Below are 13,048 nucleotides of genomic sequence, written 5' to 3'. Positions count from 1 at the left end.
TTTTTTGTTGTTCCTGCTTTATTTTCTATTATGTTTGATCGCTTGCCATTCATTCATTTATTCGTTATTGAAATTTACATATCATGTTCAAAATAGCTTGCCGTTTGTTAATTTTCCTTAATAAAAATATGTTTGGTAATTGCATTCAATGATTGTTTATTTGGCTTTTACGAAAGGTGAGAACTAAAACCACATTTTAAGTTATTGTAGTACTGTGCTCTCGCACGGACTATTGAAACTTTTACCCCTTGTGTGTCTAAATAAGAGTGCGTCTTATATGCCATCAAATACGGTAATTAAAAACAAAAGTCAATAGTAATACTTGGCTTATTTTCTAAAATTAGAAGTATGGAAGCCCTACAAAAGGTCATCAGAAAAGACAAACAAAAATAAATAAACAATAAATAATTAACAATTAAATACAATGTAAATAGGTATATAAAAATAATTTAAATTAAGTTAATGAAAAACAGTTAAATAATAAAATAAAATAAAAGGTCTTGTACTGTTGAAGGCTTCAGTTGGAATTCCAATTTCACTAAAATCTAAGTACATAAATTGGGCTATGATGCACACGCACTGAGTTTAATCTCGCAATATGTAACATAGCATAATACAGGGTGGTCATATAAAAACTTCTCCAATATATGAAACTTTAGCACCTATCCGCTCAACCAACCAAAATTAAATTTAAGATATTGTTATCTGAAGGTATTGCTTGAGAGTTTGATGATTTAAAACAACAGAGCTTTACAGTTACAGTTACAATGAAAACATTTTGAAATTTTCGAATGATAACACCCACTTTTTCCCTGCACAAACTGATCAGTATGTTGATAAATCATAAATAGAGTTGGAATGATACACTTATAATGCAAATTATTGGCATAAAACATTTGCAAAAAAACAGCACCGTAAAGGACCAATGATAACACAAGAAAGGATACGTGGAAAAAACTTTTATTGGAATTACAAGTTTTCAACCTACCCACCTTCACAGATAACACACTGCATACAGAAAAATGTTTACAACAATGATGAAAGTAACATTGCAGGAGGAATCTGGATAACTTCATGTTTTATGGCATCTTTCAGTTTTGGCAAGTTCCATTGATTTGATGTATACACATTAGATTTCAGATAACTCCATAACCATAAATCCATCAGAGTGATGTCGGGGGATCACAGTGGCCATGAAACTGCAAACGTTTGGGAGATGACTCTATTGGTTGCAGCATTTGTTGAACACATGGTGCCCATGTAGAGGAGCACCATCGTGCACCCAATGTCATTAATGACATTTTGCTGCTGCAATTCTGGAATTATGTAATTCTGCAACACAGTTGTATACTAAGAACTTGTGATAGAGTACATTTTCATATTTGTGGAAGTGACCTCTTTGAAGAAGTACGGACTGACAATGAATGTGCTTGCGATCCAGCACCATATGGTGACTTAAGCTTTATGTAAAGATGCTGGTGTTATATCGAGGATTTTTGCCAGCCCAGTGAACACAGTTCTTGGAGGTTACATTCTCAGTGCATCAATGCACATCCTCTCTATGTTGTCACTGGTCTTTAGAATGCTGTTCTTTGCAAATGCTTTACACTGGCAACTTTCGTCATACATGCATCTTCTAGCATCATTTATGGCCTTCTGTACATTGATAACTTTGCGCAGGAAAAAAGTGAGTGTTCGTAAATTCAAAATTTTTCACTGTAACATAACCACGTTCCACTGCTTTAAATCATCACAATCTTAAAGACGTTACTGCAAATAAAAATATTTAAAATTGCATTTTGGTTGGCTGAGTGGACATTTTTTTATGGCCAACCTCAATTTCAAATTATGGTAGAATACAAATAATTCTTTTACAGGCAGAGAAATGAAAAATAATAAATGTTTATCATTAATGAGAATTGATAAAATGCTAAAGATAATATGAAAACATGGAAAAGCCAACAGACCAACGTGGATACAAAAGCAAAGAGAGAAGAATCAAATACATTCTGAAATGATCATCTGCCAATATGCCAATACAGCTGTCAAGCAGAAAGTGTAAACCAGAGAAAAAAGTTCCCAAATCTCAGGATTGATCTAAGTTAAGAAAAATGTCAGTCAGTATAAGTCACTACTCTCATTCTCCTTGTTTCCATAAATTAATCTGAAAGGTCCGCATAAGCCCTTTTCTGGGGGTTTCAACATGTTGAACCATTTATCTTCAGCCCATTTCAGTAGGCCTATTATCACTTGGTGGACATTTAATGACAAATACAATGGTCCCCCTTCTCTGTTCTTCTGTAAATGCAGATAAGAAAAACCAAATACCAAATCAGCAGATACAATGGCATAACCAGGATAGCCACAAGAAATTTATTCATTCCCAAACTAGCTGTAGCAAATTTATTGCATATTCAGAAGATTACGATTTTAACATGTGGACTGCAGCTTTTCTTTCCTTTTAAATGTCTGAATTTCCATCCATTTATGTTTCCCAAGGAAAGAAAAGTGCATGTAACTACTGCCTGTAACTATGAAGTCTGTAACTATTGCCTAATCTTACTTATTCCTAACATATAATGTTATGAGATCAAAAGAATTTTCCGCTGAAACAGCAGATCAATTTCTTACAAAAAAAAAAAAAATGCCAGAGTTAATTTAGGGTTCCAATGTGTTTCGGCTGGAATTACGATTTATGTCAAAAATTAAGACATACTAGGGCCTAACTCCGGTGGGCTCCTGCAGAATTTAATCACTAGTAATGATAACTATACGTGCTCAAGTACATAATCAGTTCTCATGCTTTGTTTGATTTGAAAATATCACTGTAATACAGTACAAAGTCCGAGATCCAGATTTGTTGGGACTTTCGTGATTCCGGATTTGGAATTTTTCTGCATATTAGATCATCAGTTTAAATCTAGTAAGATGGCATGTAGAAATTATAAAATTAAAAATATGACATGGTAATTTATGAAATAATGAAGCATTTATGGCTTTAACAAAAATCAAAATTTACACCCCCCCAAAAAAAGGCTCAATAATTATTTGTTTGCTCCATTAAACATTTCTTTAAATGTACATTGTTTAAGTTGCCTTTTTTTTTTTTTTTTTTTTTTTTTACCCTATTACTTTCTCTTTAAATTTACAGATAGACATTATTTCTCATTCAGTTACAAAGTTCCATTGTTCAAATCCTGTAACTGCTGTGTTTTAATTCCCACTAAAATATCAACTGAAAATTTTTCTTATCAACAACTACTTTGACCTTTCTTCATTATCGGTAGTGATATTTTTTTGTTAGTGAATTTTTTTGTTCAATTACAAAGTTCAACTGTTCAAGTTCTACACTTGCCATATCAAAAATTCTACTAAACGGCCAATCAAAATCTTTTCATTCTCAACATCCTCTTTGTGATTTTTTCACACTAGTGTGTGATGTGACTTTTTATGTTTTGGGACTTTTTTACAGTAGCTATATTTCCTGGACTTAATACCATACTACAGATTATGGGCAAGCTTGTATCTTTAAAAAAAAAAAAAAAAATTCTTTTCTGTTATCAAGACCAGATTTAGAAATGCATTTATGTATATACATGCAAGTATGCATGTAGGTATGTGTACATGTATAAACATATACATATACACATGTAATGAAAAGCAAAATTTAGAGAAGTACTAATGTAGGAACAATGAGACGTAGAAACGCAGAAATTCTGCTGACAAAGCACGTAGATGGCATATTGAAAGGTAAGAATTCCTATTGGTTAGTATGCTAATATTTTGACTTTGTAATATCTAAGGGTACTTTTCCGTTTCGCCGGCGCAAATCTCGCCAAGCAGACTTTAATTGGCGACAACATACAGTATACACATAAAAAATATTAAAAAAATATTAGTTCTAAGAATTCTTTTAAAAAAAGAAGGCGTAAACATTTTAATATTGCTTAAAATTTTATAAAAAGCCAATAAATAAAGAAAATAAATTTGTAAAAAGACATTAATTTAAGAATTTACTAAGCTTTCATGGTTCAACATCCTGATTCGCCAGTTCATATCATGTGACCCCAAGCGATCTCATCTCACGTAAACTACTCTACAAAAATCTAATGCTCTCAGTAATTATCTACATTCATTTCAAGTTAAATCTTAATTTGGAACACAAGTTTAAATGCAAGAAATATTTCAATTCGTACGAATAGCTTACTCAGAAATTATGTAAAACTGCAGTGCTTTACTTCGCTAATGCATTCTCATTAGAATGGATGAATTTAACCCTTGACTTTACCTTTTCTATATTTTCGGCTTCGGATAAGCGCTGTGATTGCATCCCAATTGACCTAATTACCAAAAATGGCCTTAGACATAAACTGAACTATCTGATAAAAATTCTATGTATTCTATATGCCAGTATTGTAAGAAACAACCAGTCTGATAAGAAAAAGCTACGACTTGTTTTGAAAATGATGCGTAAAAGGTTACCAGCAAGAATATTCCGTTTGGCATCAGTTGTACCGTTATTGGCGACTTTATCGCTTGCGCCGGCAAAACGGAAAAGTACTTATCTAAGAAACTTGGCAGTCGAGGCAGCTTTAATTCCATTTTTATCTGAATTCACATTTGTGTCCAGAATTTACTTGGCACTCTAGTAGTGCCTATTCAAGGACATTAACATTTTTGATATTATTGCCATATGAAGAAAGCACAGCGAAATAGCATCCAAGCAGCACAGAGGCTCAAGCTAAGAGTATGCATTTATCCAAACCAAGAGAAGGTTTGGTTTAGGGTAGGAAAGTTTCAGTTCTCAGAGTTTAAGTCCACAATTAACTAAGCTATATGCATTATGCAAGCAATGCAATATTGATTGATCTAGAATTGACACAGTCCAAAAGTTTTTTTTTCTTAAGAATATAGAGGAAATAACCAAATTAAAAAAGAGGAATTAAAAGGCTATTACTAAATTCAATTATACAGCTTTGTGTCTTAATTTTTTTTATTTAAAATACAATTTAAGAAGAGGAATTAAAAGGGTATTTCTAAATTAAATTATAAAGCTCATTTACAGATTTATATGTATATATTTCTGAATTTGATCTTAATAACAGAAAAGTACCCCCCTAAAAAAAGGGAAAAGAAAAGAAGAAAAAACAATATGATTTGTAGTGCATAATACACATACCCTTTTTTACACTAGAACCCAAATTAATATGCATGTTACAGGATCAGTTATATTACGAACTTGGAAAGCTCTCTATCTTGAATTTAAAAGCAGCAGCAACAGAAAAGAATCTCAGAAATGTTAAGAAAGGGTACTATTTAAAATGAGCAATAAATAGTAATAAAAAAAATGTTTGCTCATATTTAAGCGGAAAATCTGATTACATAAAACCACAAAAAGGAAGATAAAATCAAGATGGCAAACATTTAAGCAATGTGTTATAATTGCATATTAATAACAGGAAAAAATGTTTCCCATGTGATTCATGCTGTTAAAAAATATTTCTAATGTATAAAAACATACATTTCGTTATCTAAACTAAAACTCTTAACAAAATAAAGAAAGCTTCAAAACTATGAGCTTTGTGCTTAATAAATATTTCTAATTGCTACCTGCATTTAAATCAAAATCTAAATCATTTCAGAAAGTATAAATACAGAAAACAAATTTATCGAAAAAAATAAAAATGAACCTTACATTTTCATATTTCTTGCTTATAAGAGACAAATATCTTTTATTGCTTTCAAGAAATGAGTAAAGCAATCTCATGATGATAAACATGCATCTCCAAACAGCCACTTACCATTCACACGCTTCCCCTGATGCTATTTTCTTTTGCCATATTTATTTTCATGATTCCAGTCATACTTCCAGGCACTCCAAATATGTCCACATACAACTTTCTATAAAAATCTCTCAGTCGACTAAAGTGTGGTCAATTCATCTGTTATGAGGTGATTTATACATTTCTGACCACACTATGTTGTGTGAAGGATCAGACTCAGGTATTTGTACCTCAGGATAAAAATTTACCTACGGTACCCCTTGGCAAATCGTTTCTTTTTTGACGCCGAGATCGGCGCCAGGAAGGATCGGCAGTAATTTCAAGATGGCCACTACACAAAAATGTACACATCGATCTACTTAAAAAAAAAAACATCAGAGAATTGCATAAACTAGGCATTGTGCACTGCCTTAACTTTGTCCGTGTATACATCAATCTATTTTTACTTAAACAAAATCAGGAAGCTAAAACAAAGTTAAAACTATCACGGTAACCAAAAAAAAAAACTCGCCGCTGTTTTAACACACAGAGACAAACAAATAACCAAAAATACACAAACATAGAGGAATAAATAACCAAAAATACATATTTCCTAACATAAAAACCTTAAACAACAAATCGTTTTACAAAAATTAACACACAGAGACGAATAAATAAAAGTAATGTCAATTTTTTAACATATCTTTTTTTCACATGCATAGGTTTAGGCTTCGTTCTTTCGGCTCATCTGCTGTTAATCCATTCATCCTCTTACCCACCTCAGACATACTCAAATGATGGTATCCACAGTAAAATAATAATAGCAAGTTTAAAATCCAAGACCATACCACACACATGCAAGGAAACACAGCAACTGAAAATAGTAAGAACAAAAAACCCGGGTCCATGCGAAAGGGTTACTATTACAAAAAAGTGCAGCAGGCTTCCAGATTTCATGAACAACCAATACCGCTAGGCGATTTTTTCAGAAAAAAAAACGAGTTACCATACAGTAAAGATTAGCCCATCCCTCAGAAAATCAAGAACCTTTTCTTACAATTCTTTTGAATTTGTACATGGAAGGACCGAATACACAACACCACCATTAACATTTCTTCTTTTAATTAATTTCATATTATTTTTGCACTTAGGGGTTTTTTCTGTTAGTTTATCACAAACCTTTTCACCTTTACTTTGTAACCTAATCAGATATGCAAAATCTACACATTCAACACAACTCTTTTGCACATACAACCATCAACAAAAAATATGGTAAAACAATTTTAAAAAGTATGGTTATATATTCTGCATGGCAACTCTAAATCTTGATGAAAAAAAGTTGGTGAGATGATATCAGCAGATTTGGTGATGTAATTAATTGACAATACTGGTATTGTCATCATAGTGAGTAACTTCTATTATATCATCATTTTTTATAGCTTCTCCATAAATTCTGTAAAATGGAAAATTTTGCCATTTGCTTTTTAACATCAGAAAACTTTCAAATTTGTGACTATCATCACCATGAAACATGGAAGATGGTTATAAATTATGCCACATATTTTTAGAGTAGAGAGAAGGAAGGTACCCTTTGTATTATAACTTAAATCACAAAGTTGTTGTTTCAATTATAGTAACCTGAGTAGTTAAATATTATGGAAGGCCTATTATGGCATAATTGGTTGCATGATTGCAAGCAAATTCATAAGGGCTTGTAGTGTGTGTTGGTGAGGAAGTATTATATTGCTTGTTTTGTGGTTTAGACGGTAAAATGGCTGAAATGTGGTAAGATTAATTTGAAGTTTCTATATAATTTGGAAAGAAAGGGGAAAAGAGCATATCTTCACTGGTGTGTAAATGAAGGTTTACTTAGTAGCCATTATTAGGTGTCCTGTTTGTAAGAAGGAAATGCGTATGGTCGAATGTCAGAAATGCATACGGTCGAACATAGCTATGGAAGACATTTTTTACTCTTATTTTGTCAATAGGAAGTTTTTGGATGCTGTTAAGGAATTTTATTTGACTGAAGACATGTTAATTCATAAATAAGGTAAATGGCTATTTCTTTTGCGTAGTGCAAAGATGAATTTTCTTTTTTAGGAGCTACTCTTATATGTGTTACGTAGAAAAAAAATTTTTTTTTCATTTAACTCTTTAAAACTGACTCAACTGGTGCCGCGACAAAAAAAAAAAAAAAAAAAAAAAAAAAAAAAAACTACTAAACTTTGTATTTACATAATCAAAACCTTTAAAATCTAAAAGACATCAAAGAAAGATATCCTCCCTGGTGTTTTGGTAGAATCACGATTAATTGACAAAAACAAAATTCGAAAACGCACTTCCACAACAAAATCTTTAACACGCTATCTCTCACTGAATTAAAATTAATTTAGATCTCCAACCTGAAAATACATAAATTTCAATAAAAAATCTAGAGATAGCCTTAAATCCTTAACATTTCAAATACCACACAGATCTCTTCAAAACACCAGGAACAGATACAATCTCACAATTAAGAAGTCCACTCAACAAAATTAAAATAAATTCAGTAAACAGATCATATAATCACCAAACTAAAACTGATTTTTCTTCTACTACCGCAATATAATTAACCAGGTTCGGTTAAATAACCATGTTTCTGTAAGGATCACATGGGTGAACTACAGTAGACCACAATTAATACACAAAAGAAACATACAATAATAAAAATAATAAACACGTTTATTGAAAATTCCCACACATTATAATTTAAGATAGCTGGCCAGACTACCCCTACAAAATCTTTTAAATGTTACTCATAGTTTTTTTTTTTTTTTCTTTTCCTAACAATCTCAATTTGAACATTATTCCATTAACACAAAAAACATAGTGAAACACATCACAGTTCTTAATCATTTTAAACAGGAACTCAAGAAGATTAAACTCATTTAAAAAAACTAATTTAGAATAAATCATATTGAACATAGCACTTAAACATTAAAACAAAGATTTACTTCCTCCAAATTGGTTCAATTAACTTCTGACTATTAAACATTAATAAAAAAATACCTTCTCAGCTAGAATTTAGTAAAAATATTCAATTTTTATCTGCCTAACATGACAGTTCTTGCTTTAGTATTAAACATTTCCAAATTTAAAAAGATTATGTATCAAAATAAAACACCACTGAAAATAAAAAGTCACTCACGAAATCCACGGACACAGGAAGCTGCCCGGATCCAGTCACAAATCGCCGAAACAATAACTGCCAAATCTTCATCCTTTTCAGAAACCGGACTTTTTCACAGTTCCAGCTGTAACCATCGTCAAGCAGCATTTTAACTCAATCAACTTCCCGATTTCGAAGTTCCACTGAAGATAAGAGAAAGAGGACGAAACTGGAGACAAAAGACCAAGGCAGACCTCAGGTGATGACGACCTTCCATATTTCCATCTTTTCTAAAGCAAAATAGAAACTCCAGTACGAACGAGCAGTTCAGACTGTTCCACAACTGGGAAAGAAACATCAGCGATGAAATTGAAAATAATAGGCCGCAAGAATTGCTGCCGTCAACATGTCGAGCACCCACACTGTCTCGGACCCTCCGTACCCAGATTCTCGGAGATAAAAACTTAACTAAAGCGCGGTCGACCCCCGAAGAACCACCACGTTTTTCCTCACTGACCGCGGCTGGCCCCGAAGGGGCCGCCGTCAGAGAAAAAAGCCCGCTAAGGCTCCAAAAAAATCTGCTAAAAGTCTTCTCTAAAAATCTCTTTTTCAATCCAAAAGATCCCTCTCCTTTTTCCGTGCAACGGCTTAAGAAACCTCGGCAGACGCTCACTAAGAAATGCCTCAAAATCACTATTGGTTCAAACAACACTAAAATTAAAAATTTAGCCAACCTTAAGGAAACTTGGACTCCCTTTCACCAACTAGAAGAAAGGTAATAAATAGCGTTTAAAATTCTCAGAAATTCAGAACTTTCTACAAGATGACAGACTTTTTCTTTCCCAGCAACAGAAGAATGTTTCCAACCTATAACTCTGTCAAAAATCGCCGCCCCTTAGAACTATTCGCCTCTGAACGAGAAAAAACACGTGTTTTCAACCCCCGCAAAAAGAGGAAAAATGCAGCTGGACAGTGACCTCTAACCTCCAAAGAAGCCTACGCGTGAGAAACGGAAATACACCCGCACCCTTTTAACTGTAACACAATTCTGCCAAACTTAAAGGAGCTTTGCCGTAAAGTTTAACAATATTAAATATTATACATTAATTTAAAATAAGCTCAATACAAATTCATTAATCACAGAAAAATAATGTAATAAATAAGAATACATTATGCACAGTAAAATAACACGCAATAAATATACACAACAAAAAAATACATAAGAATTTTCTATAACATATGCGACCTCAGGTCGCCAAATTTCTCACCAAAAAGCAACTCCATGCTGCCATATTACTATCTAAATTGTTTGCCTACATTTGGAACTTTAAGCCTAAAATGTCTCCAAAAACGTGGTTTTCGCACATGCAAAAAAACGTTTTCAACACACAATTTAAGCTAAAAATCCACAAAAAATTTAGATAGCAAAAACGTAAAGTTTCTAACCACAAATACTTCTCAAGAATCTATGTACACAGCGATATATTTTAACTTAAAAAAACATCTACGAATTGCACAATCTAGGCAACGAACGAATCTACGAACTACGCATACCTCGCTTTAACAAATTAACATAACAACAATAAATTTCAAAGAATACCATGTACAGGGCATCCTGTTTAAACCTAAAAAAAATCTACAAACTGCACAATCTACATTGCGCATAAATCAACCAAATAGACTAAATTACAAACAATTCAAAAAACAACAACAGCAACAAAAGTTCATAGTAAAAAAACAATGAACATAACATTCTACAAAATAAAAACATCAAAATAAAATGCACTTACCATAATACATTCCTGAATAAAATTCGCCAGTCGCACAACGTCTCTGAACAAAAGTACCACGATTTTGCTATATCACATGTCTTTCAAAGATTCAAAATTTCGAAAGTAATGATAACAACTTCCTCCAAAGTTAATTTACTACACCAAACCCACAATCCAAATCTTAAACTCCACTGACAACCACATACTTTACCAGCAACCATTTGAATGCAAATCCACACAAGAATTATCAGAAATGCCCTTCTTCGTCCGAGTTCTCATAACAGCTCCGTATTTCAGACTCCGTTTTAAAAGTCTCACAGAAATTCCAAAAATATACTTCAATCCTCATAAACACACCCACAAACAAAAGACTCGTTAACAACTCCAACATCGTACCTTTTAATACTAAATTTACTTTCCACACAATCTAAAATATGCAACTAAAATCTTGCCACCACGTCTATCATTGGCAATGTAGGCCATTTCAAAACACGTACGACATGAATCAACGAGCAATTAAACGACTCCAGCAAAAGATTTTTCAACGTCAACAGGGTTGCCATAGAACACGCAATCGCACCAAAAACCAGCGCAGAACACATATCACCACATTTGAAGATATTAGGGCGCATATAAGATTAGAGCCTTTCTAGCTAATCTTTGGAATATGGTAACAGGTAGTTCGGCGACATTTTGATAAGGCGATAAAAGTTACTAGCTAGGACTTTAGTAGTGTACATGGATAAAGTCAAGAGTGTACGCAATGCCATTTTTGTGCAATTCTGGGATTTTTTTTAAGTGAAAATAGGTCGACGTGTACATGGATGATACCGTGTATGTGAAATTCTTAAAAATGCAGCAAGCAGTTTGCGATTCTGCACTTTCTCCCAATTTCGCACCTAATCTTCGTCATGATTAAGCATTTTTGTTCCATAAAAGTTCTAGTATAAGCGTAATTCGGCTAGCAGATTGTTGGAAAAAAAGTTGAGTAAAAAAAACATGCCTTTACTTTGGGAAAACAAAATGGCATCCAAAACAAAACTAGCAGGTTGCTGTAGCAGGGTTGGCTGCCAAATTTTCGCCAAAAAATCCCCAAGTTACCATAATCCAAAGATTAACCGCCTTTCTTTTTTTATGTTATTTCATTGTGTGATTAAAAATGCACTTTATTGAGCTTCGATTAGTTACGACTTTTGTTAAATTTTAGCAATGAGTAACTTTGTTTTAACATTATATGACGTCATCATTCTCCTGATTTTTTTAAAGTGAAAATAGATCAATGTGTACATGGGTAAAGTCAAGCAAGTGTGCAATGACGAGTTTGTGCAATTCTCTGATTTTTTTTTTTTTTTTTTTTTTAAGTGAAAATAGATTGATGTATACACAGGCACCAAGTTTGTGCAATTCTTTGACTTGTTATTTTGGTTTTGTGTAGCTACCATCTTAAAATTGTGTCTTGCTGGCCAATTTCCAAGGGGCACGCCGAAATATATTTTTACGAATAGTTTCTTTTTTCAAATCTAACCGTTAATTTTTTCTTATCGTCTGCACCTATATTAAAAATTTCAGAATGACCTACGCATATACTGTATGCTTCACTGTAAATCCGTCACTGAACGCTTCAATTTAGTTTGAGTTCCATATCAGGTATTCTGCTCTTAATAACAATTATAAAAATTCCTTGATAATGTTACTTATATTAGAAAATTTTATATCAAATGAAAATATTTCTCTCAATTTCCTTGTCAAAGAGAATAAAATTTTTGGTTTACTCAAATAACCGACAAAAAAAAAAAAAAAATTAGAAGAAATTCATAAATCCACATAAGAATTGCAGATAAAGTTTTTAAGGTATATTAATTAACGGTAACGGCGCTGTATTAATATAAACATGGTAAATAGAAGCAAATAAATATATAAGTAGCTAGTTAAGGGTGTTATTGCGCATTATTACATAAATCAATGAAAAAGACTTACCTTTTTTTTTCCCCACACAATATGAATCAGAAGTATTATGAATCACATGTGTTGACGATTTTTATTTGCTACTTATGAAGGTAATTCGCAAAAGTATTCCATTATTTACTTGTTTATCTAATGCAGATTTAATACAAAACAAGTGATAAAATGCAATGCATTAAGTACAAGACTTATTTACTTGTTAATGAAAAAGCACATTTAACACAGATTAAAACTAACTTATAATAAAGTTTAACGTTAAAACCCAAATATTCTTTGTTAGATCCATCGTTCACTCAATTAGGCCAATTAGGCGATAACACTAAGAATTACATCGTTCTGCCCGATACGCTCAAAGAATCTTCGAAATTCTTTGGAAATCTACACGTACCGATTTTATCGGCCGA

The 13,048-nt window shown here is 32.5% G+C and overlaps 1 protein-coding gene across 3 annotated transcripts in view; it reads right to left on the bottom strand.

The window, feature by feature from the left end:
* LOC118202953 (uncharacterized) overlaps positions 1–13,048 on the bottom strand; it is an 82,627-nt gene extending 69,579 nt beyond the window's left edge. The window contains exon 1 of one of the 3 annotated variants that reach the window (XM_035375176.2): positions 12,660–13,048. The gene's annotated coding sequence lies outside the window, so the exon portion shown is untranslated. The remainder of the gene's footprint in view (positions 1–12,659) is intronic. The other 2 variants (XM_035375175.2, XM_085823403.1) reach the window with 2 other exon arrangements.

This window comes from Stegodyphus dumicola, chromosome 1, assembly GCF_044657685.1.
Source record: "Stegodyphus dumicola isolate Sdum_Otavi_A_Nest chromosome 1, ASM4465768v1".
In the NCBI taxonomy this organism is placed as follows: domain Eukaryota; kingdom Metazoa; phylum Arthropoda; class Arachnida; order Araneae; family Eresidae; genus Stegodyphus; species Stegodyphus dumicola.
Note: the sequence above shows the minus strand (reverse complement) of the source record. Positions and strands in the feature narration are given on the sequence as shown.